Source organism: Dermacentor andersoni, chromosome 11 (genome assembly GCF_023375885.2).
Source record: "Dermacentor andersoni chromosome 11, qqDerAnde1_hic_scaffold, whole genome shotgun sequence".
Taxonomy (NCBI): Eukaryota; Metazoa; Arthropoda; class Arachnida; order Ixodida; family Ixodidae; genus Dermacentor; species Dermacentor andersoni.
Window position 1 is genome coordinate 2,404,957 of NC_092824.1, and position 23,755 is coordinate 2,428,711.

The following is a 23,755-nucleotide window of genomic DNA, read 5'->3' on the forward strand; positions in this document are numbered from 1 at the left end:
CATTAAATAGTTTTTTTTTTTTTTGCACGGCTTGCTTTTTGGTTTGTTTCTGAATTTATCAAACAGCAGTCTCATGATGCTAAAGTGACTCATGATATGACAGTCATCAGCTTTAGTTTTTCAGAAAAACAACGCATTTCCTGACCCATTGTGTGCTATCCCATTACTCGCATAATTTCTCAGAGTATTCTACCTATACTGACTTGCTTGATTTCCACTAAAGAATCTTGCATCTTCAAATACCATTCTTTCCTTAAAATCATTCGACACTTCTCATAATTTCTGTACCTTGGGCTTCTGATACTCTGCATTCACCATTTTTGTTTGTTTCCGACTAGAAATGTCTTCTTTAATTTCGAGCTTAAATTTTACCTTTGGAACACACGGAAGGGCTTGCCATTGCATATCTGCATAAAAGGGAAACATGTTTCATGCGAAATCCAATTGAAGATTGATGAATGCAGCTTGCAGTGTGATATGACTGAATGATCCATAAAAGTAACTCATCTCACTTGGTAAATTAAAGCACTTATTAGTGTGATGTACAAGATACGTTACACTAACGTGGTGGGTTCTCTTGCTTATACAGCAAAATAATCGGTGCACGAGAAAAAAATTATTTTTGCATACCCCTTGTACACACTGATTTAAAGAAAATGAGCTGGAGCTGTCCACATAATCTACGTATTTTACCTGCGAGTATGGTCAACAAAAATGTGTCCCAGCTGCTTAGTGGTATTTGAGATTATGTCAGTATTGCATATGTGCCTGTTGTCTAAAATAACTGAATTTTGAAAATGCCCGCAGGGATCTGATGTGCATATCTGCAGTTTATGGATACATGTAAAAGACTCAGCATCAAGTGCAAGTGAACGGACCTACAGGCCCGAAGTCGATCATGCAAATAGATTCGCTGCACAAATTTGTGACCAAAAAAGATATTCCACATGAAATGGCATGCAAGGAAGTGTTGAAAATATTGCACAGTTAATAAAACGCCTACGCTATTAATATGTGGGTTGATACACTCGTTATGCAAAACGGAGGTGAGGCGTGCAGACAGGACACAAGAATAGAGTATTTACAAGCAAACATGCAACACGAGCGCCGCCCACTTCTCTACTCTTGTGTCCTGTCTGCACGCCTCACCTCTGTTTTGCATAATGAATCCTTACCAACTAGCTCAGCTTTCTGTCGTTCTAAGTCTCGATGCACTCGATTTCGTCCGCATTAGGCACTCGCCTCTTGATTACTTCGTGGCACAGAAATACTCGGCATCAGGCTGTTTTTCTGCTGTGGCCTTTGTAGAAGCATGATTGTTCAAAGTGCAACAATTAAACAGATTCTTTGAGTTGCTTGTGGCTTCGCCAGTACAATTCCGGTGCGCTGGTCCGCCTGTCCAGCAATTTCCTACTGAAGGGAAACCTGCAAATAAAAACGCCGCTCCGTATGTAGAAAAATGCTCTACTGTGAGGCTTCTCAAACGATTGTGATGCCCCACAAGAGCTGCCTACTCGCGTGATATTCTCAACAAGGAGATACATTCGTTTACTTACATGTGAAGGTATATGCCTGGGCACTTCGGGGCTTCGGTGGCACAGAAGGCACGAGTGTGCCATAGCGTCCGATGTCGACGCGTGATCGCATGTCAAACCTAAACTGTACGAAACTACTACGCATCCAAAAAACAGATTCGAAACCGAAATTCGCGTCATCCTTTAATAAATGAATGCGTAGTTCGTGATTTACATAAGTCACGGACTTAGTGATCGCTTTCTGTAAACTTAATATTAACCCACCACCTTCATAAAACCTCAGGTATGCGTTTTTAGATGACAAAGCATACGGTGACCTGTACTTGTTTTCAGCTCTTTCAATAGTAATTGCGCTGGCCACATTGACCAGTAGCAACAGGGCGGCGCCCTAGAGGTTCCCACTTTTCCGGCCCAGCTTTTCCTCTAGAGTTGTTCTACTAACTCTATGGTTCCAGCATTCCCTGTAGGTGCCGGAAGAATGACGCGAAGTCAGCTTTTTTGTCGCGGGGGGGGGGGGGGGGGGGGGGGACTGTATACGTTGCATACGACTTGTTTTGGTCTCCCCTTCTTGACAGGCCATATCGTAATGATGAGGTGTGGGATTTCCTCACCGGGGAGTACTGTCAGGGTTGTTGCCAAATCTTTGCGGATGAGCGTGGCCACCCTACGGTAGCTGAGGTCGTACTGTATTTTGTACCCCATAATTGGCTTCGGTTGCTCTCCCGCGTCTTGCAGGCAGGTATTGTCCGGGGGGACTAGCGCCGCCTGTACGTATAGCGAGAAGGATGTGTGCTTTCTTTTAATGTACCTACAGTTCCAGGACCAGATCGTGATGTTTTCGCTTTCCATTGGAGTTTTACGGGCCATGATAGGACTTAGACGGTATTGTGCTGTCTGTGTCAGAAGTTAGTAGGCTACCGTCCTCTGCCTGAGCGCGTATTTTACAACTTTTCCGTTTACGCTTGGATTCCTTGGTTACGGAATCGTTGAGGTATTTCTTTAATTCTTGGACTCCTGCAAGGAATTGTTGAAATTGTTGCTGCATTTGTTGTATTATTTGTTGTTATGATTGTTGTAGTGCTTCTTGCAATTGGTCCTGGGTTGCCAGGTGAGGGCCAGGTGAGACTGTGAGTGCACCTGAGGCTGCTTTGGTGGTGTTGTTTGGAGGGCAGGGGGCAGTTGTATTTGTAGTGGTGGATGCCCGGTGAGAGTGCTTAGCTGTAGTAATTGAGATTGTGGCGATCGCTCACGGGTCGCAGCCTGTACCGATTGAAGCATGGCCACTCGTTGCATTAAAGTTTCGATCTTGTGTTCGTAGTTGGTTAGACGCTGTTTTTGCTGCCTCTTTTCCTCAATGACTCTCTGGTATACCGGATTTTGTGTGATCGGTGTAGATGTGTTTCGTGGCTTGGGAGAGATTACTTCCGCCCAGCTTACCTCGTGTGATGGCTTCTGCTTCCTTGATATGTTTAAATGCAATGTAATTTTCCGCCGTAGGATATTGGTGCAGTCTGCCTCATGCCTTATTTTGTCTTTTTCGTGCATCCCTGCAGTCTTCATTCCACCAAGGAATACGTTTCTTAGATGAGTGACCATTTGTTTGTGGAATGAACTTTTCAGCTGCATCAATAATAAAAGCGGTACAATATGCTACAGCATTATCTATGCTAAAATCACGTATAAAATCTTGTGATCAGTAAGTACATTCCAACTAGCCCGCCAACGTGTTTTAACATTCCTTAAAACGCTTCCAATCAACGGAGTCATGTTTCCAGTGAGGAACCTGCGGACGAGTGTCGGGTCGTGTTATTAAGTTTAAAGTTATAGGAAAGTGGTCACTCCCAAACGAATTTTCTCTAACATTCCAACCTAAGTAAGAAGAAAGTATGGAAGATCCAAGCGCTAAGTCTATCGAGGAGTATGAATTATGCGCAATATTATAGTGGGTGGGTTCTTTCCTGTTAAATAGGCATACACCGGACGCAACAAGAAGGGATTCGATCAGTCGTCCCCTCGAATCAGTCCTGGAATCTCCCCAGAGACTGTTATGAGCATTAAAATCCCCGACAATAAGAAACGGTTCAAGAAGTTGATTAATAAGTTCGTAGAATTCTATTTTGCTCATGTGATAGTTTGGAGGTATGTAGATAGAGCAGACGGCCACTAATTTATTAAAAAGAATTGCTCGAACTGCAACTGCATCGAGGGACGTCCGAAGCGGCAAGTGTCGGAAAGCAAGTTTTATTGACAATTATGGCTACACCGCCGGATGAGGTGTTCACCTCGTCACGATCTTTACGAAAAATAGTGTGTGACCGGAGAAAATTTTTCTGTGTAACTTTTAGGTGCGTTTCCTGAGCACACAGTACCTTTGGATTAAGTTTGTGTAGAAATTCGGTTACCTTGTCAAGATTGTGCATGAGACCTCTCACATTCCACTGCATAATTTGTGTATTCATTTTGATAGAGTTTGATACTGTGTGTTCTGGAAAGGAAATTTGGTTGGCTCACGGGCCCTTTACAGGCGCCCTGACGGGAGTTTTGTCTTTTTTGGAGCGGTCGAGAAAGGTTCGCCGCTCCTTTGGCGCTGGTGGCGCCGTCTGGCTGGTCGTTGTGTCCATTGCCTCTAGCGAGGCACTGTACACGCCCTCTTCTGAGCGCTTTGTTTGACGGGAAGGCCTCGGCACGTAGGACGAGACCTTCGAGGCCACCTGCCCGGAGGTGGATGGCCCCTTCTGTTGGATTTACGGAGCAGCGCTAGCTGCAACCGCCGTGGGGGCAGATGGCGTAACTGCCGACTCACTGTTTCTGGGTCGGACAGCCGCCGGAAGCCGTTGTGTCGCTGCCCCCTGACGCGTCACATCGGCAAAGCAGCTCTTAGGCAGGTATGACACCCGCCTACGTGCCTCCTTGAAAGATATGTTTTCTTTGACTTTGACTTTGAAGGACGGCACACGAGACCAGAGGCTAGAAGAGCAAGCTGGGAGAGATTTCTCTAGGGCATCAATTCCTATGCCGAGGAGGCTAAAGTATGGAATAGGCTGAGAAGACTAAAAGGGCAGCAGACAACCCATTACCTTTGATTGATGAGCGAGGAAATACCTTGGAAAACCAGGCCGATGCCCTTGAATTACATTTTGCGCGTGTATCAAGTTCCATGAACCATTCACAAAAATTCCTCAAATATAAGTAAATAGCAGAACTTAGGTCAACAAACCGTCAATGCAGACCTAATCTACCGTACAACTGTCCTTTTAATATTGCCCAGCTTAGAGTTGCGTTGAGCTCGTGCATGAACTCTGCACCTGGAGTTGACAGAATCATGCATGACATGATTAAAGACCTACACACTGATACACAGATGACACTTCGGGCACTTTTTAACTCTGTTTGGGCTACTGGATACCTCCCATCCTCATGGAAAGAAGCTATCGTAGTACCGGTCTTGAAACAAGGCAAGGACCCATCCGACGTTTCAAGTTACCGTCCAATAGCACTGACAAGTTGCTTATGCAAACTCTTCGACAAAATGATAAATCGTCGTCTGTTACATTTCCTTGAATCGAATAAAATGCTCGACCCTTATTAGTGTGGCTTCAGAGAGGGTAGGTCGACTACTGACCAGCTCGTGCGCATTGAGGCAGGCATTCGCGACGCCTTTATCCGTATGCAGTTCTTTCTTTCTGTTTTCTTAGACATGGAAAGGCATATGACATGACTTGGACATATGGGATTTCGCAAGACCTCTCAGAAATGGGTATTCGAGGGACTATGCTTATTGTAATTGAAAGTTACTTGTGACGCATGTACTTATCTTTATCGGGCGACCACGTTTCGCCGCCTAACAAATGTAATCGCACAGCGCGGGCTGCGCCTGCATGTATCCGAAGTTTCTGGAAAGTTATCGATGCTTCTATCCGGCTGTCTGTTGTCGCTGAACCCTGTGTTATCTGATTTCATCGCGTGACGCGAATGGTGTAGAACTTTGTGGAAGGCACGCGGGTCCGAACGATTAGTTTGGAACATTCGACGACTGCAGTATAAAAGCCGACGCGCTTGACTCGCTGATCAGATTTTCGACGATCGCCGACTGTGTTCACCGCTATCGTTGTGCTTTAAGTATAGCCTGTTTTGTGGGCACAGGTTCGCCCAATAAAAGCTAGTTTTGTCTTTCACAGTACTGCTACTGTGTTCTTTAACGTCACTACCACGTGACACTTGTCAAACCGTACATTTCACGTTAGGGTGGGCAACGCTCTATCCAGGCCATTTACGCAAGAAACTGGGGTGCCGCAAACAGGGGTATTAAGCTGTACCCTTTTTATAATCAAAATGAATTCCTTGCGCTTATCTATACCGCAGAGCATGTTTTATTCGGTATGCGTAGGTGGCGTACAATTAGGTTTCAAGTCATGTAACCTTTCTATTTGTGAGCGACATGTCCCGCTTGGCTTGAACAAAGCTTGAAAATGGGCAGAGGAAAACGGCTTTAAACTGAATCCTGTTAAAAGCTCATGTGTCCTTTTCACACGAAAAAGAGGCTTATTTTCAGAGCCCAGTGTAGAACTACATGGACAGCACATACCAGTTGTCACACAACACAATTTTTTAGGAATCATATTAGATTCAAAACTGACCTTCATTCTACACTTAAAGCACCTAAAACATAAATGTCTAAAAAGAATGAACCTTCTTAAACTTTTATCACATGTGGCAGCGACAATGTCTGATGAACATGTACAAAAGTCTTATATGCACACGGTTAGATCTTGGGGCCATAGTATATCAATCTGCCAGCCGAAGTTCCTTGAAGATGCTTGACCCTGTTCACCACTTAGGTACCCGCTTGGCGACCGGTGCCTTCAGGACAAATCCTGTAGGAAGTCTCTACGTTGAAGCTAATGAGTGGTCGCTTCATCTTGAGAGGTCATACTCCAGTTTCATGTACTTTCTAAAAGTGAACGCAAACCGCGACCATCCCTCTTATGTAAGCATAAACGACGTGGCATCTGCAATGCTCTTTAATAATCGACCTGCAGCTAGAGAACCATTCGCTCTGCGCAATTAGAAAGCTTGCTCAGGCAATGCAAGTCCCAATTTTCCAGCAATACCTGATGGTCCCAGCTAAGCCATTGCCGCCATGGCAGTGGAAGCCCGTAGAATGCGATATATCATTCGTAGAGGTGACGAAACACGCCCCAGAGGCACATATCCGAATGCATTTCTTGAATCGAAGTACTAGTGCATAGAGTTTTATACTGACGCTTCTAATTCACATGCCGGCGAGTTTTATCCTGCAATCGAATCATCCTTCTCCGAATCCGACGGACTGCATCCGGAAACAAGCATATTCATTGCGGAAGCTTATGCAATTCTATCTGCTGTTAAACAAAACATGAAAGCAAAGTTGCACAAAGCCATTACATACAAGGAGTCACTCATCATCATCATCAGCCTGGTTATGCCCACTGCAGGGCAAAGGCCTCTCCCATACTTCTCCAACTACCCCTGTCATGTACTAATTGTGGCCATGTTGTGGCCAAGGACTCACTAAGCGTCGTAAAAGCCCTAATGTTCCTCCGCAATCATCGAAACCCTGTACTTACCGAGCTTTATTCCGTCATTTGCACATTGTACATGTCTCGGCAGCAAGTCATAATATGCTGGGTACCTGGACATAAGGGCATTGAGGGCAATATGCTGGCTGACCAAATTGCCACATCAATTGCATCACAAGATATCCATCCTACCGCTGCACTACCTGCCTTAGATCTAAAGCCTTTCATCCGAAAGAAACTCAGAAGCCACTGGCAGCGCTTGCGAGATGCTGAAAAAAATAAACAAAAATAGACTTCACTTGATTAAACCAAAACTGGGTTATTGTCCCTCCGCAACAAAAACACGACGAACAGATGTCCTGTTCTGTCGTCTTAGAATAGGACACACATATGCCACACACAGTTTTCTGCTAACTGGCAATGAACCACCATCCTGCGGTAGATGCGGTGAAAGGCTCACCGTCGTCCACGCCCTCCTGGAGTGTCGGGAAGCCGAAACAGAGAGAAAGAAACACTTTCCGCTAGCATACCTGCAGCACATCCGCCTTCATCCTGTAATGTTTCTTGGTAAAGAACCGTTGTTTGACACCAGAGCAGTACTAAATTTCCTAAACGATGTTGTCTTACATGTTGTTAGCTCTACAAATTCGTAGCACATCCTCTCTCCAGAGGATGCCGCTGCGATAATATATTCTTGTAGAGCACATGCCTTCAGGCCCTTCCGTTCCAAGGGCTCTCTTAGGCAGTAGTGCTTCTTGCAAACGTTTACCTTCATGCATTTTTAAATATCATCATTCTATCACAATGTATCTTTTGTGTTCTTAGTAGTACTCACTAGTCATTGCCATAATTTTATTACATAGTTTTGATGCGCTTTACAGAGATTGCTTTTAGGCCCTTTACAGCTACGTCACAATCACTCACGGAATTCATCTACCCACTGCCAACCCATCAACACTGACCTGGCGCTCTTTGGTCATAATTGGCCCTTGCACCAAAAAACGACAAATTCATCATCATTCTGCTTCCTTGCCGGAGGCGACGGGTTCCTTTTGGATGTCGGTGGTGCACGATGCTCACGACTCGCTGACCGGGAGCGTTGCTCGGCATTGACCGGCCGGCCGCGAGTGTTCGCCCTGTCTTCGTCTTCCTAGGCGAACCATCGTGGGGCTTTCGACTTCATCGGGGCTGGCGATGGTGTGGGTTGGGGACGAACTGGTTTGAGTCGCTGCTTGCACGAGTGGTCACTGGTTGGGTGAGCTTCCCCGCACGAGGCGCAGTTTATCTCGCATTTGTGTCCGTCGGTTGGATTAAGCAGTCCGCACAATCTACAGATGGGTCTGTCCGGGTTTGGGCACACGTCGGTACGGTGGCCCTTTTCCCTGCAGATCTGGCAGACTTGGAGCGTCGGTCTAAATGGATAGCAACGGAGTTCACCTCCGTAGTAGTACACAAATCGTGGTAGATGGGGACCAATAAAGGTCAGCGCTGCACTTTGAGTGGCACCAATTATCCGGGCTGTAAGGATTTCCACGCCTTGTGTCCTCACTCTGAGGTGGGCCATGAGGGTTTCGATTGTCCTGTCTTTTGTTCCTTCTTTGTGTGCCGTTACCGTTGGCGCTTCATTTTTTGAAAGGGTTTCGATGGTTGTGTGCAACGATATTCCATGTACCACTCCCCTGACGGTGCCTTTTCCTTGGGCGGTGTATGCGCGCACTGCGTGACTTCTGCCGCTAAGTGTTAAGGTGTGGATGTTAAGGCGCTACGGGTTAAGACATGGATTCATCGAATTAGGAGGGAGAATTTCAGACGAGCATTCTCCACACGAGTGTACGAGGTAGTTGCGAGTCTCTCATAAAATAGACCTACGCGACGTGTACTTTGTTTATATAAGCAGTACGTGGTCGTATTTGGGGCGCTTAATCGTACTGTACGCCAACAGGCTTGAATTCGCGGGCATGCAAGGCTGCGTGCGAAAACGCGATTACGAAGCCTTTAGGATCCAGCGCATTCCTTTTGACAAAATTTGAGGCTCGAGCGTGAAGACTCATCTCAGGAAAGAAACTCCTTGTAGCTTTGTTTGCCTCTTTTGTTCGTGTTGGTCACTGGCAGTCGCCCAGTGGATTTGCGTTACAAAGGAAAAAGTGTGCGTGCTCTCCCGAAACCACGTTCGTCGCCGAATGACAACATCATAACTCTTTGAGACGTACGTGTTCATTCGTGTCAGCTTTAAAATGTGCGTAGGTTAAGATGCGGCAGTGGAGCACTCGCAAAGAAAACGAGCGGTCGCCCTCTCGTTCACTGGCTGGTTTAGTCGTCGTTCGCTCGTTCCTTCAGTCGTTCGCTTACTCATTTGTTCAACTATTAGCTCGTTCTACCACTATGTCTTTGAGACACGTAATGAGACAACAAATGGTGCCTTAATGTGAGCGACTGAATCATTTCACTTACCGTAATTTCGGCCGCGTCATAGCGCGGCAATTCTTTGCGCAGTCATCAGTTCACTAAAGTCATATCTCGCAAATATTATTTCGGAGCAAGCGCAACCGTCCTCAATGCATACACTTTAGTGCAACAAGCCCCTCTTGCCCTTTAACTCCGCACACTCAAAGGTCGTTAAACGAGGTATTATAAAGTTATGTCTCGTTAACAGCCTCAATAAATCTTGCTCATACGAGATGCCACATAGTCTTGCTGCACAGGTTGATCACCATTATTGGGCTGGCTACGCTTTGGCCTTAATTTCAGCCATAGCGGACCAGCTTCTGAGAGGCACAAAACGTGAAGAGCCCGCTCAGTCAAGGAACCAGCCGGTTGAAAGACGCAGGTTTGCAGTGTCACCATATGTGCATGATGACTCCCATAGGCTAAAGATTGGGCAGCGTGCAGGAATCCCTGTCGTTTTCTCAGCCCCGCAAAAGCTGACAAGGCTCTGTAAGCGTGTAAACGCGCCTAAATCCCGTCAGAGTTGTTGCTCTGTCGGGCACAGAAAACGTTTTGTGATATGCGCAACGAATAGAAAGGGGCTTAACCCAGGGGCCCGATTTTTTTATTAGTCATATCATAAGAAGCCAGCAAACACTGACACCAAGGACAACATAGAGGAAATTATTTGTGCTTAATAAGTTAAAAATAGAGAAACGATAAATTAATGGAAATGAAAGTGGATGAAAAAGCAGCTTGCCGCAGGTGGGGAACGATCCCACAACCTTCGCATTTCGCTTGCGATGCTCTACCGATTGAGCTACCGCTTCGCCGTTTCCCCACCTAATGCGCAACGAATGTAGTTTGCCAAATTCCCCTGTCTTGCGGCAGTAAATATGTTGGAAAGAGAGGCAGATGCTTAAATGATCGTTTAAGAGAGCACTGTAACAGCGTTCATAACACTGTTCAAAGCTACTTTGGCATCCATTTCAGGGACTGCGGCTGCGTGCCCATCTTTGAAGCTACGACAGCTTTAGTGAGACACAGCTCACAGCTCGCCCGGAAAATTATAGCTCATTTCATCAGAAAACTGGGTAGTGTGTGCGTTCGTACCCCCTCTATCGCGCTGAACCCTAGTGAAGTGATGTATCTAAATAGGTAGAAATCGTACTGTTCGCTTTATTCAAGTGACCATGTTCTTAGCACAATGACTTGCTATTGGAACACCCCTTGCGACTGCCTTTAATTTTCTGCGCACGCCCCCTCTTGTATATTATATACACACGATGTGGCAACGCAATCAAATATTGTTGGAAGTCAGCGCTGTGTATGTTATCTATCGCAGTGCTTGTCCTTCGCGCTGTACGTAATTTTTTTACTTGGATTCTGGTGCACGTTAAAGAAGGACAGGTGGCCAAAACTTCAGGTTGTGACTTTGGCATGTAACACCCCAGAATTTAATTTAAACATCTAAAGGTGCTTTATTGGGAGCAGGGCATCGTTTTTAGCTTCTACTGCACAGCCATGGCACCAAGAAATTCCGAGTAAATAAAAACAATTTCTTAGACATTGTCGATATCTTGCAAACATTTACAAACACTCTCTGCTTGCACCTCTCTTACAGCTATATTTAGTTCCATATGCCAAGGCAGGTTAGGATGCTCGAACATCTTTCAAACCTGTTTTATTTTTACTGCCTTTAAGTTTTTGTTTATTTTGCGTCTCTGTGTGTGCCGAGTGCACATTTCAGTGCATCAATTTCTTCAGAAAGTGCACTCCCCTTTATTTATTTTTGCATGCGAGAAGGGTCCAGAAGGACTGCTTTCTGCAGATCTGTATAACAAGCAAAAAAAAATTGTATGTAGTCTGCACAAAGAGAGAAAGGATTGCTTTTGTAAATATGTCATTTATTTCTTCAAAACAAGGAGGCTGTCAGTATTCTGTTCCAAAGTGAAAATTCCCCCTACCTGTACTGCTTAATTTTCTGATCTTGATGGTCCAATCGGGGGCAATCAACTGACAGGCTGCATTTTGGCCATGTTGTGCATGTTGTCACCAGGCTCAAGGTCGATCGACATCCGCACGAAAAGTCGAGTTCAAGCTCTATAAAAGAAACATCTCATCATTTTGCTATCAGTTTTGTAATCTTGCGTGTTTCACACACGGCCGTAAGTGAAATATTCCGCCACTTGTATACTGAAAAAAATTGTAGCATTTTCTGGCAGCAAAGCTGTATACACAATAAGGGGAGAACATCAAAGAGCAAATACAGTTGTCACATTAGATTGATCAAGTACAGCAGAAATGGAAATAAATCAGTGATACTCTTTGCGTTGGCTTTGAATGCAAGAAACGTAAGAACAGGAACATGTAGCCAGCCACACAACTTTGAATTTCCCGCGATTGCTACACTTCACAAGTTTGGCACCTTCCGTTACTCGGAGCTTGTAATTGCTTAAAAATAAGATGAACGAGTGTCGGCATAAATTAAAAGGATACTTAACCGAGCAATATTTGCGCATAAAACGACTCACGTAGCGAAGCTACTGTCAAATACCTGATGACGCATCTGCCAGGGGCGGTGCGATTTGGGCGAACAATTCAAAAAGGAATGCGAGTTTCACTTGTCTCACGGCTACTAAGCTAAGATAGAATTTGAGTTTCCGAATAAACTACAGTGGATATTTACGCTCCGAATAAAAAGCTGGAAATTTTGTTAAGTCACACTGCATACGTATGAAAGTGAGGAAATTGCTTTTATTATATTCTGCCCAGGCGGCATGTAGCAGCTACCACTCATGCAACAAAAGCATGAAAGTGTTACTAGCGGCACGGAAAACAAACACATACAGCCCCAGCGTTACGCCCCTTGAAGTTGGAACTAAGCACCATCAAGCCAGTTAGTTTTCCAGCCTTCATAACGCCATGAACACGACCAAACATCGAGCGAAACTACTGTCTGCTCTCGAAAATTATTACTGCTTCCATTTACATACGTATCGCTGCCAAAAATAACAATCAGTGGCCTAGCTGTCCACAAGCCGCAGGTTAGACTGACAGCAATACATTACGGCAACCTAAAACAATTTCCACGGTGACTTAGCAGCCGCAGTGTGCGCTAAGTGCCACAGTTCTCGTTTGCCGCTCGAAATTCACACCATGATGACGGGCACTGCATCTTTCACATCAAATATTGCACGCTTTGCTTCGGAGGTCAATAGGAGGCAAAAAGCATTTGTATGTCGAAAACCCGACGACGCTTCAGAGAACGGGGCACACCGCCATGGCACCCGTACGGCCGCTTCACTTAGACTGAAGCACTTCTATCAAACATTTCACATGCGACATATCTCACACCGATTATGCGAAGACAAGAAAATGACGCAGGTCACAATGCGACGACGTGCGCCCATGCAGCCGTGCATCCACCGATGAGCTGCGTGCGCGGAGTTGCAGAAAAACAAAACGATGGGCGCGAAAATATGTCGGCTCGCGTTGCGGCCACAGAATAAAGAACCAACTTTAGAGAAGGGAAACTGTACCTACCACAGTGGTTCGAAAATAAGAAGCGGCAGCGCATGGAACTTAGCAGGGGGCCCGAGAGATGGCGCTATGGAAACAGGAAGCGGAAATGCCTTCTTTTAGTGCAATATGGTCGCTTTATGCCGGTGGCGTACGCTGGGTACGCGCCGTGCTCGCCGTGCTGGCTTTGCGGCATGCCTCAGCTGCCACGTTTTAATCGCTAGAAGACTAAAAAGCCTCTACTGACGCCCATACAAACAAGCCACAAGTGAGTGAACAGGACGTGCGACTCTACTGGCAGAAGAAAAGCAGTGCACCTTTTCGTACAAGAGCAGAAATAAAATTTGCTTGTCGAGATGCGCTGAAACCATTAACGGGAGCTCGTAAACTGCTCACTTTTGTCGTCGCACATGGCGATCTGGTAACGAACGACAATCAGTAGCGCAAGCAAATTGGACAGTGCACCACCTGTTTGCATGGAAAGTCGCAGTAACTTGCATTGCGAAGCAATCGGGTGACGCAAGGCATCTGCTGCCGCAACTAACACGGCGACCTGGACTACCCGGCATTTTAGCGTTACCTTCTTTCCAACCTGCACGTTTCTTTTTGTTCTTTCGGGGGCCGCATGTACAACTCATACTTGGTGCCCCACATTCTCAATATGGGCGTCACCACTTTGCAGCCACTTTTGCAGGCCTTTCCACCCATATGGAACTTTATATACTTTGGACCATGTAATCACGTGTGCTGGGGTGCTATGCAGGATGCGCCGAGTTTCTCGTTCACGCGAGTTTTTCCCGAGTTTTCTCGACGGCAGTCAGTGGACGGAGATAGCGCGGAGCGCGCAAATGCTACAGGCAAAAAATATTGTGACGCTCTTAGGTGCATAGTGGGTTCACGAATGTGACGCGCTTAGGTGCATAGTGGGTTCACGCCTCAAAAAAGAGTATGCGGGGGCACCGGAGGGTAGTGAACGAGGACGACGACGTGTGGCTGGCTGGCTGAATCTCGACAGGCGCTCAGTTGACCAAGGCCATCGCTTCTAACTCTACCCGGCTTCAAAGTAACGCCTTTTGTGGGCGTAACAGAGTGGTGGAGGTGCTGGGTACGACAGAACGTACCACGGAGTCGCAACACCTAGAACTTCGCCGGAGCCGTCGTCTTGCCGGTCTCTTGCCAACGACCTTCCCTATGGCTCAGGACGGAGGTGGACAAATGCCAGCAGTAGTTTCACCTTCTCAAAGGTCAGCGCCAGTTGGACCTTTGCGGCACTACATGGAACCACGCTCGTTCGCGGGAAAAGTGGGCGAAGACGTCGACGAGTGGCTGATGCACTACGCAAGGGTGAGCCGCTACAACCGTTGGGATTCTGTCACTCAGCTTGAATATGTTGCACTCTTTCTGAGTGAGACAGCGCTGATGTGGTATGAAAACCACGAAGACTCCCTAACAACGTGGGAGCACTTTGTCGAGGAAATTAAGAAGTGTTTTGGCGACACCCACGCCAAACAGAAACGCGCCGAGAGGACACTTGCCCAAAGAGCTCAAGCTCCTGGAGAAACATGCACTATTTACATAGAGGAAATCCTCAAGCTGTGCAAAATCGTAAATCCGCAGATGTCCGAGGAAGACAGAGTCGGACATCTCCTCAAAGGAATTGCAGAAGATGTATACAATTTCCTCATAAGTCGGGAACACGTTGATTCCGTATCAGATGTCGTGCGTCATTGCCGTACGTTTGAGACGTTGAAAACACGTCGCATTGTGCCAAAGTTTGGACGCCTGGCGAATGTGACAACCATTGCCAGCGTCGATGAGAGCCCGTCTGCCGATCTTTCGTCTACTATACGGCAGATCGTGCGTGAAGAACTGCTGCGGCACCAGGAACTTGCGCGCGACGTCATACGACAACCTGACGCTTATTACCCGCAACACATGGCGCCTGCCGCACCCTGCGCTTCCTGGCAACCGGCGGTATGTGTCACAGACGTCAACCACAGAGGTGCTCCATGGCCACGTGAGGACACATTTACGCCCGAACACCGACCAGCAGAACACCCTCGCCCCAGCAGGTTTGCACGCAGACCGACCGTTCCTCCTGTGCAGCAGGCTCAGCCGCTCCGCTCTGCTACACGACCCCCCACGGCTGAGCGCTTCGAAGGGCAGTTCATCGATCGTCGTTTACCTGTGTGCTATAGCTGTGGCGACTTGGGTCACATTGCCAGGTACTGCAATCGCCGCCAACCACCGAGGTTCGACCGATCGACGATGTCTAGGCGGTACCGCGCTCCTCTGGGCGAAACATATTCGCCCTCGCACACATATTTAGGGAGCTTGCCTCACCAGCACCCAGAGACGCTACGGAACCGTTCTCCAGCATCCGATCGCAGCTTGACACCACCACCCGCTCCTCGTGTAAGCCGGTCGCCCTCTCCGCGGCGTCGATACCCGTCGCCACCTCCGGAAAACTAGCCAGCGCGGCCGTTGGAGGTGAGGTCGCTGGACAATCTTCGATATCGACAGAGATACCTCCAACCATTTGTATGTTTAAGAATAAGGTGTTTGTATTAATTGACGGGGTTTCATCCATGGCCTTAGTGGACACGGGAGCAACCGTTTCAGTGATGAGTCTTGCGTTTAAAAGCCTCCTAGGACGAAAGGTGATGTTTCGCTGGGACCGTGCCGATACGTTTCGTGGAGTGAGTGGGGAGTTGTTGTATCCTGTGGGCGTGTGTAATGTAGACGTTACCTTGGGTGGTCAAATATTTAACTCGGAGTTCGCTGTTCTACCTCATTCTACGCATGACGTAATCCTGGGTCTTGATTTTTTGAAACTGTGTGGTGCCACCGTCGACTGCAAAACGGGTGAAATCAGTGTAGGTCAGCCGCACCGTATCGTGAAAGTGTGCTTTGTGTATCCCGTGATACAGTTGTGCCTCCGTTATCCGCAACGTGTGTTTCAGTCGCCTGTTTCCCCACCACCGACGGAACGTTTGACGCTACCGTGGAGCCCGTTCACCTGAGTTGCATCAAGAGGAATGTACTGATACCGTATTGCACGCTGTCAGTTGTTCAGGGATGCACCAACTTATGGGCCGTAAACTGTTCGAGTGAACCTGCAATACTACCACAGGGTCTAAAACTTGCCGCCTACCATGAAGATCACGTGCTATCGCTCGCCATCCTTACAGAGGCCCTTGATTCTGCGGATGAGCGCCATTTCGCTAATGTCTGCCCTGCGGCGCACTCCTCATTTCTGACTATGGTAAACAAGTCGCTCAGCACTAAGCAGCGTCACGAAGTGGCGAATATTCTGCTAAAACATGCCCGACTGTTTGACTTCTCCCAGCAAGAGGGACCACCATTGTTTCCTCCTTCTCGTATACACCATCGCATCGATACGGGATCTGCCCAACCGCTGCGGCAGAAACCATACAGAGTCTCACCATCGGAACGCAAGGTGATCAATGACCAAGTCCACGAAATGCTAAATAAGAATGTAATCCAAGAATCCTGTAGTCCGTGGGCAGCGCCAGTGATCCTGGTTAGAAAGAAAGATGGTACATGGCGATTTTGTGTTGACTACCGCCGCCTCAACACCATCACTAAAAAGGACGTATACCCTCTTCCGCGTATTGATGATGCTATCGACTGCCTCTCATCAGCGTCTTACTTTTCGTCTGTTGACTTGAGGTCGGGGTACTGGCAGATTCCTATGCACGAGGCAGACAGGGAGAAAACGGCATTTGTAACACCAGATGGACTTTTTGAATTTAATGTGATGCCGTTCGGGCTCTGTAATGCGCCTGCAACTTTCGAGCGCTTCATGGACAACATCCTGCGTGGTTTGAAGTGGGAAGTATGCATGTGCTATCTAGATGATGTAGTGATTTTCGGGCGCACGTTCAGTGAGCACAACGCACGTCTCGATCTTGTGCTAGACTGCTTGGACAAAGCGGGTTTGGTGCTCAACTCGAAGAAGTGTCATTTTGGAGAGCGCCAAACACTCGTTCTGGGACACCTAGTGGATAAGGACGGTATACGACCTGATCCAGCGAAGACTGCTACGGTGGAAGCCTTCAAGCAACCTCGCCATGTAAAAGAGCTACGCAGTTTCCTAGGGCTTTGCTCGTACTTCCGCCGCTTTTATTCGTGGATTTGCCAACATCGCGTATCCGCTGACATGCCTCCTCCAGAAGGGCGTTCCCTTTGAATGGACTCCTGAATGTGAAGCTAGTTTTCATGAGCTAAAGTCTCGTCTGACGTCTCATCCCATTCTCCGACACTTCGACCATGCGGCTCCCACAGAAGTTCATACGGACGCTAGCGGTATTGGCATCGGCGCCGTCCTTATTCAACGCGTCGACACCAAAGAACACGTCGTCGCCTATGCGAGTCGTTCTTTAAGTAAGTCCGAGCGTAACTACACCGTTACAGAGCAAGAATGTCTTGCAGTTATTTTCGCAGTACAGCGCTTCCGGTCGTACCTGTACGGGCGCCCCTTCACTGTGGTGACAGACCATCATTCTCTCTGCTGGCTGGTTAATCTCCGTGATCCGTCGGGCCGGCTTGCGCGTTGGACACTCCGTTTACAAGAATATAACTATACGGTTTCTTATAAAAGCGGCCGCCGACACGCCGACGCTGACTGCCTCTCGCGCATGCCGCTTCCAACGACGGACTGCGACGCGGACAACTTCGACTGCTATATCGCATCACTGGAGCCGGGATTTCCTGATATAAATACCTTCAAGGTCGAGCAACAAAAAGACAGAACTTTAGAACCACTGCTCATTACTGCAAGGCAATCAGCACCATCCACTCGTTTCTGTGTTCGTGATGGGGTTCTTTACAAAAAGAACTATTCTACTACAGGCCCACGATATCTTCTGGTGGTCCCGGAGAGTCTCCGTGTCTCCGTCTTGCGCGCTATGCATGACGATCCAACATCTGGACATTTGGGTTCTGCGCGAACTCTCTACCGCCTCCAAGAAAGGTTCTACTGGCCTAAAATGCGCCAGACGACCGCCCAGTATGTGTCCAGCTGCAGCGAGTGTCAACGTTATAAGCGTCCGACGAGTGCTCCTCCTGGTCAACTCCATCCAGTGCCACCCCCCAGCTCTCCCTTTGAGCAAGTTGGCATCGACCTCCTCGGTCCTTTCCCGCGTTCATCCGATGGGAATCGCTGGATTATCGTGTGTGCCGATCACTTGACACGCTACTGTGAGACAGCTGCAATACCATCGGCTACTGCAACCGAAGTGTGTATTTTTCTGCTGCGTTTTGTCATTCTCCGACATGGACCTCCCAGAGTCATCATCAGCGATCGTGGGCGGCAGTTCACTGCAGACGTGGTCGAAGAGATGCTTCGTCTATGTGCTTCAAGGTTTCGACATTCCACCCCGTATCATCCCCAAACAAATGGCCTTACGGAACGCACGAACAGAACTCTTACTAACATGCTGTCCATGTATGTCGAGTCAGATCATAAGAACTGGGACAGCGTGCTACCTTTCATTACGTACGCATTTAACACCTCAAAGCATGAAGTTACGGGCTACAGTCCCTTCTTTCTTCTCTACGCTCGTCCGCCTCGTTATACACTAGACACTATCTTCCCGTTTTCCAGCCACGATAATCTTTGTATATCAGAGACAGTCTGTCTTGCTGAAGAAGCCCGACGACTTGCTTCGTTACGCACTCTTGTTTCACAAGACCGCTCGAAGGCACGCTGCGACCGCCGACGCCGACACGTGATATATGACCCCGGTGATTTAGTGTTGCTCTGGAAACCAACCAGGAAGCGTGGACTATGTGAAAAACTGCTGGCCCACTATGTTGGACCCTATGTTATTACGGAGCGCATCAGCGAATTAACCTACCGCATAGCACGTCTCACATCAAATGGCCGACGGTCAGCAAAGACTGAACTTTCGCATGTCGCCCGTTTAAAGCCCTTTATTTCTCGACAGCCTGTTTGACTTGCCCGGCGGGCTTCGTCTGCGCGGAGGGAAATGTGACGCTCTTAGGTGCATAGTGGGTTCACGAATGTGACGCGCTTAGGTGCATAGTGGGTTCACGCCTCAAAAAAGAGTATGCGGGGGCACCGGAGGGTAGTGAACGAGGACGACGACGTGTGGCTGGCTGGCTGAATCTCGACAGGCGCTCAGTTGACCAAGGCCATCGCTTCTAACTCTACCCGGCTTCAAAGTAACGCCTTTTGTGGGCGTAACAATATGTAGACAAAAAGCCGCGTATGACAACATGAGCGCACCCTGCGCGGCACGCTGCTTCCATGTTTCAAGCGCAGAAGGCTGCACAACGAAACACGCCAGAGCCGCGTATGGGCGTCTTGCGCTGGAGTTTGAGGTATAGTAGCGGCGCCTGGTGGCAGCGCGCTAAACGTTATCTGGGTAGTACTAGCAGGGGTAGCACTTTCTCAAGTTCAACAAATGGGCACAGAGGGCGAAAAAATCGACTGCGCGCCGCTGCTAACAAAACTAGCGTAGTAGAATCACTTTGGGATGCTTACGTTAGCTCCAAATTTCCCTGTAGAGGCGTCGTAATAAGCGCAATTTTATCTTACAAACTTTCTCTTACAATTACCGAAGCATTTTTGTTACATAAAAAACAGGGCAACATTATCATTGCTAATTAGATATTGTACTCTTTGTTAGTAAGTTTATTGTTTCTTCGTCATTATAAACGCAAATAGCGTTCAGCATCATTGATCTTTAACGTGACCTCTGGCCTGGATTTAAACTTTTTACCGATACTTTCGAGTGCACGGCGGCACGGATTCATTCGTTCGTACACTCAGACTGGTTGCTTCTCTGTTTCTAAAGCTAGTTTCTTGCCCTTCGATGTCTCGAGTTATTTAACTTGGGGTGAAGTTACGTGTTTGCAAGCGGACATGTAAGCCCGGAAGTTGGGTTTCGGTCGTGAGCCATTCGGAAGACGCCTGCATCGAAACGGGAGCTGGATTTTGCTGCGGCTGCCAACGGCAATAACGGGAATAACGGCGAGTCGTTTAACACCGCTGCTTCAATCGTTATATACCTTCCAGGCGGGCACAAGTTAACGAACTAGATCCTGCATTACATATGGGCAGTCAGGATCTCAGTTGCTGTTTCAAATAAACCTTTACTTGCGAGGCTGTCGTTATACACACACAACCAGGAAAGAAAGAGCGATATCGGAACGTGCATCTCATCTTTCATCTTATCGTTGCAGGCACCGAGCACAGTCCCAATGGCATGACCTTGAACTCGTAGAGGCCGTCTGGCGTGATGAAGGCGGCCTTTTCGCGATCTCTCTCGTCGACTTCTATTTGCCAGTAGCCAGACTTGAGGTCCATCGACGAGAAGTATTTAGCGTTGCAGAGCCGATCCAATGCGTCGTCTATACGTGTAAGAGGGTACACGCCTTCTTCGTGATCTTGTTCAGTCGACGATAATCGACGCAGAAGCATAGGGTTCCGTCCTTTTTCTTCACCAGGACTACAGGAGATGCCCACGGGCTTGTCGACGGCTGGATGATGTCGTCGCGCAGCATTTCGTCGACTTGTTGCCCAATAGCTTCAAGTTCTCGCGTCGAAACTCGGTAAGGGCTGTGGCGGAGTTGTCGAGCTCGCTCTTCGGTTATTACGCGATGCTTTGCAACTGGTGTTTGTCGAATCCTCGATGACGTCGAAAAGCAGTCTTTGTATCGTCGGAGAAAACTTCTGATGTGTTGCTGCTTACTCATAGGAAGACTTGGATTTACGTCGAAGCCTGGTTCGTGGACTATGCTCATCGGGGTAGATGCTGCAGAATCCGAGAGGACAAAGCCATTGCTGGTTTCCACAATTTCCTCCATGTAGGCGATTGTCGTGCCCTTGTTGCTGTGTTTGAACTCTTGGCTGAAGTTGGTTAGCATAACTTCCTTCTTTCCCTACGTGGAGTCGAGCAATCCCCCTTGCGACGGAAATTTCACGGTTGAGCAGTAGATATTGGTCGCCCTCGATGACGCCTTCTACGTAAGCGTGTGTTTCGGTGCTGTTGCATATGGGTCGCAAGCCCCAAGGGTTGCGTTGGCCTGGCGGCCTGGGGCACAACTGGAAGCATCCGAAGGTGCTGGCAAAGGATGAGTCGACTGCTAACAGAACAACTTGTTTATTCTAGCATCGCAAAAGAGCTGCCGGTCAGGTCGACCGAAGTGGAGAAACAGGAGAGCCCGTTACTCGACGGAACAAGTCGGAGCCTCCCTCGGCGTTCGGGGCAGCTGGTTTTATACTCTCGGAGTCGAGGGCAAGAAGGAACGGCTTGCGAGAGGCGCCCGGGACGGCGGGGCACGGACACGCTGAGAGACACGTTGAGACAAGAAGTGACGCATCCGCCGGGCCGGCGCCGGTCAGACCTCCTCGCTTCACAGTTGGGGAGCTCCTCTCCCCGGCTGCCGCGCTTTGACAAGCGTCGGCACCAACATGCACACACACACACACACACACACACACACACACACACACACACACACACACACGAAGACACGTGGCATTGAAACATGCCTGGACGCGCTTGGCAGGAAGCGTTACGGCAGCGTTGAACGGGCCAAGATGTCCGCCGCTTTGAATGAAGCCCCGGCGTCCGTTGCATTCGCGCCGGCTATACCGCGCGTCGTAGGCGAAGCGTAACAGACTGCCCCGCCGGGAGAAGATCCCGATGGTCAGGGGACTGCATCCGCTGTCCGGAGGGATGTCGCTCGATGATGCTCATAACCGAAGTCGGTCGTCCTTCGGCGTTTCTTGAGCGCAGCGCACAGAGAAGGCCTCGTTCTCACGTTCAGGTTCACACAGGACACTGGAAAGTGACTTCGGGAGAGTTGCCATTTTTGTTCTCGTTCCCAGCAAGCGTTAGAACTTCGCCGAAACTCAACCGCTCAGTCAGCAAGCACGACACAACCCTCACTAAGCCCTGCCAGGCTCTTTCCCCTTTTATACTACTGCCTAGTTCCTTACAGTCCAGCAGCACTCAGAACGCGTCCACAAATTGTAAAATTGCACTAGAAAGCACGTCATCACTTTGAAACACTAAACAAAAGCAAGATGTTAAAAATCCTGCCTCAGGAAGAAAAACATCAGTAACAAATAACTTTGAGGCTGATTCCTACGTTAGGGGACTCGACTTAAGCCATCGGCGTTACCGTTGAGACTCCACTTTTTGTAACGCACCTCAAAAGAATATTGTTGCAAAGCGAGGCTCCAGCGCAGGAGGCGGCCATTTTTGGGAGAGATGGTCTGCAGCCATTGGAGAGGGCAGTGATCCGTCTCAATGATAAACCTCGAGCCGGCTAGGTAGCATGACAATTTCTGAACGGCCCATACGAGACACGCACACTCCTCGGTGGCGCTGTACGCCTGCTCACGACTGGTCAGCTTACGACTAGCATACAGGACGCGGTGTTCCACTTCTCCATTTTCCCGTTGGCACAGTACAATGCCGATGCCTCGCTCACTAGCATCGCACTGAACAACGAACCCTTTTGTGTAGTCTGGCGATCGTAGCACAGGCTGGCTTGTTAGGGCGCTCTTTAGGGCGCTAAAAGCTCTTTCCTTTGTCTTGTCCCAGACGACTGTTTGGGGCTCTGTTTTTCTTAGAGCATCCGTCAGGGGAGCCGCGATATCAGAGTACCTGGGGATGTACCCCTGATAGTAGCCGGCGACACCTAAGAACGACCGAATATCGGTCTTCGTGCGCGGTTGCGGGAAGTCTCGCGCAGCGGCCACCTTTATTTCAGAGGGGCGGCGACGACCCCGACCAATCACGTGACCGAGTTAGACAACCTCGGCCTGTGCTAACTGGCACTTGGGAGCCTTGACTGTCAAGCCCGCTTCGCACAGGCGGGTTAGCACTGCCCGCAAGTGTGCCATATGCTCAGACCAGGATGCGGAGAATATCGCTACGTCGTCTAAATACGGTAAAGCGAATTCTTGCTGTCCCCGCAACACTTTATCCATGAGGCATGAAAAGCAGTATGGCGCGTTCTTCAAACCAAAACTCAACACTTTAGGACGGAGTGTTCCCATTGGTGAAATGAACGCCGCATACCTACTAGCCTCTTCTGTAAGTGGAACCTGTCAATAACCCCTGACAAGATCTAGGGTGGAAATAAACTGTGCGCTACTAACTTTATCAAGGCGCTCCTCGATGTTAGGGATCGGATAAATTTGATCCTTAGTGATGGAATTAAGCCTGCGGTAGCCGACGCAAGGACGAGGTTCCTTGCGCGGTACCTCAACTAAAATCAAAGGGGAGTTATGATCACTCTCACCCGCCTCAATAACACTGTACTGTAGCATTTTCTTTACCTCAGCCTCCATAATATCGCGCTGGCGGGGTTACACCTGGTACGCCTTGGATCGTACTGGCTCTGGGGAGGTAAGTTCTATTTCATGAGTAAGAACAGAAGTCCCACCAGGCCTCTCAGAGAACTGACCTTGAAACTCTTGCAAGAGCTGGTGTAGTTCGGTTTTCTGCTCAGGTGACAGCGGTGCTTTACTGATTAAGTCACTAATGACTTGATCGGTGTCTTCCCTGTTCGTCACTGAGCCTAGTCCCGGAAGCTCGACCGGAAGCTCTTCGGGAACGTTTACCATCATACACACCACTGCTTCCCGTTGTCCATAGGGTTTGAACAGATTACAGTCGTAAACTTGCTGTGCTTTCCGTTTTCCTGGCA

The 23,755-nt window shown here is 48.4% G+C and overlaps 1 protein-coding gene across 1 annotated transcript in view; it reads left to right on the top strand.

The window, feature by feature from the left end:
* The window catches only part of LOC129381473 (adhesion G protein-coupled receptor B2-like), a 495,955-nt gene that overhangs the window by 276,442 nt on the left and 195,758 nt on the right, over positions 1-23,755 (top strand). The gene's annotated exons all lie outside the window — the stretch shown is intronic.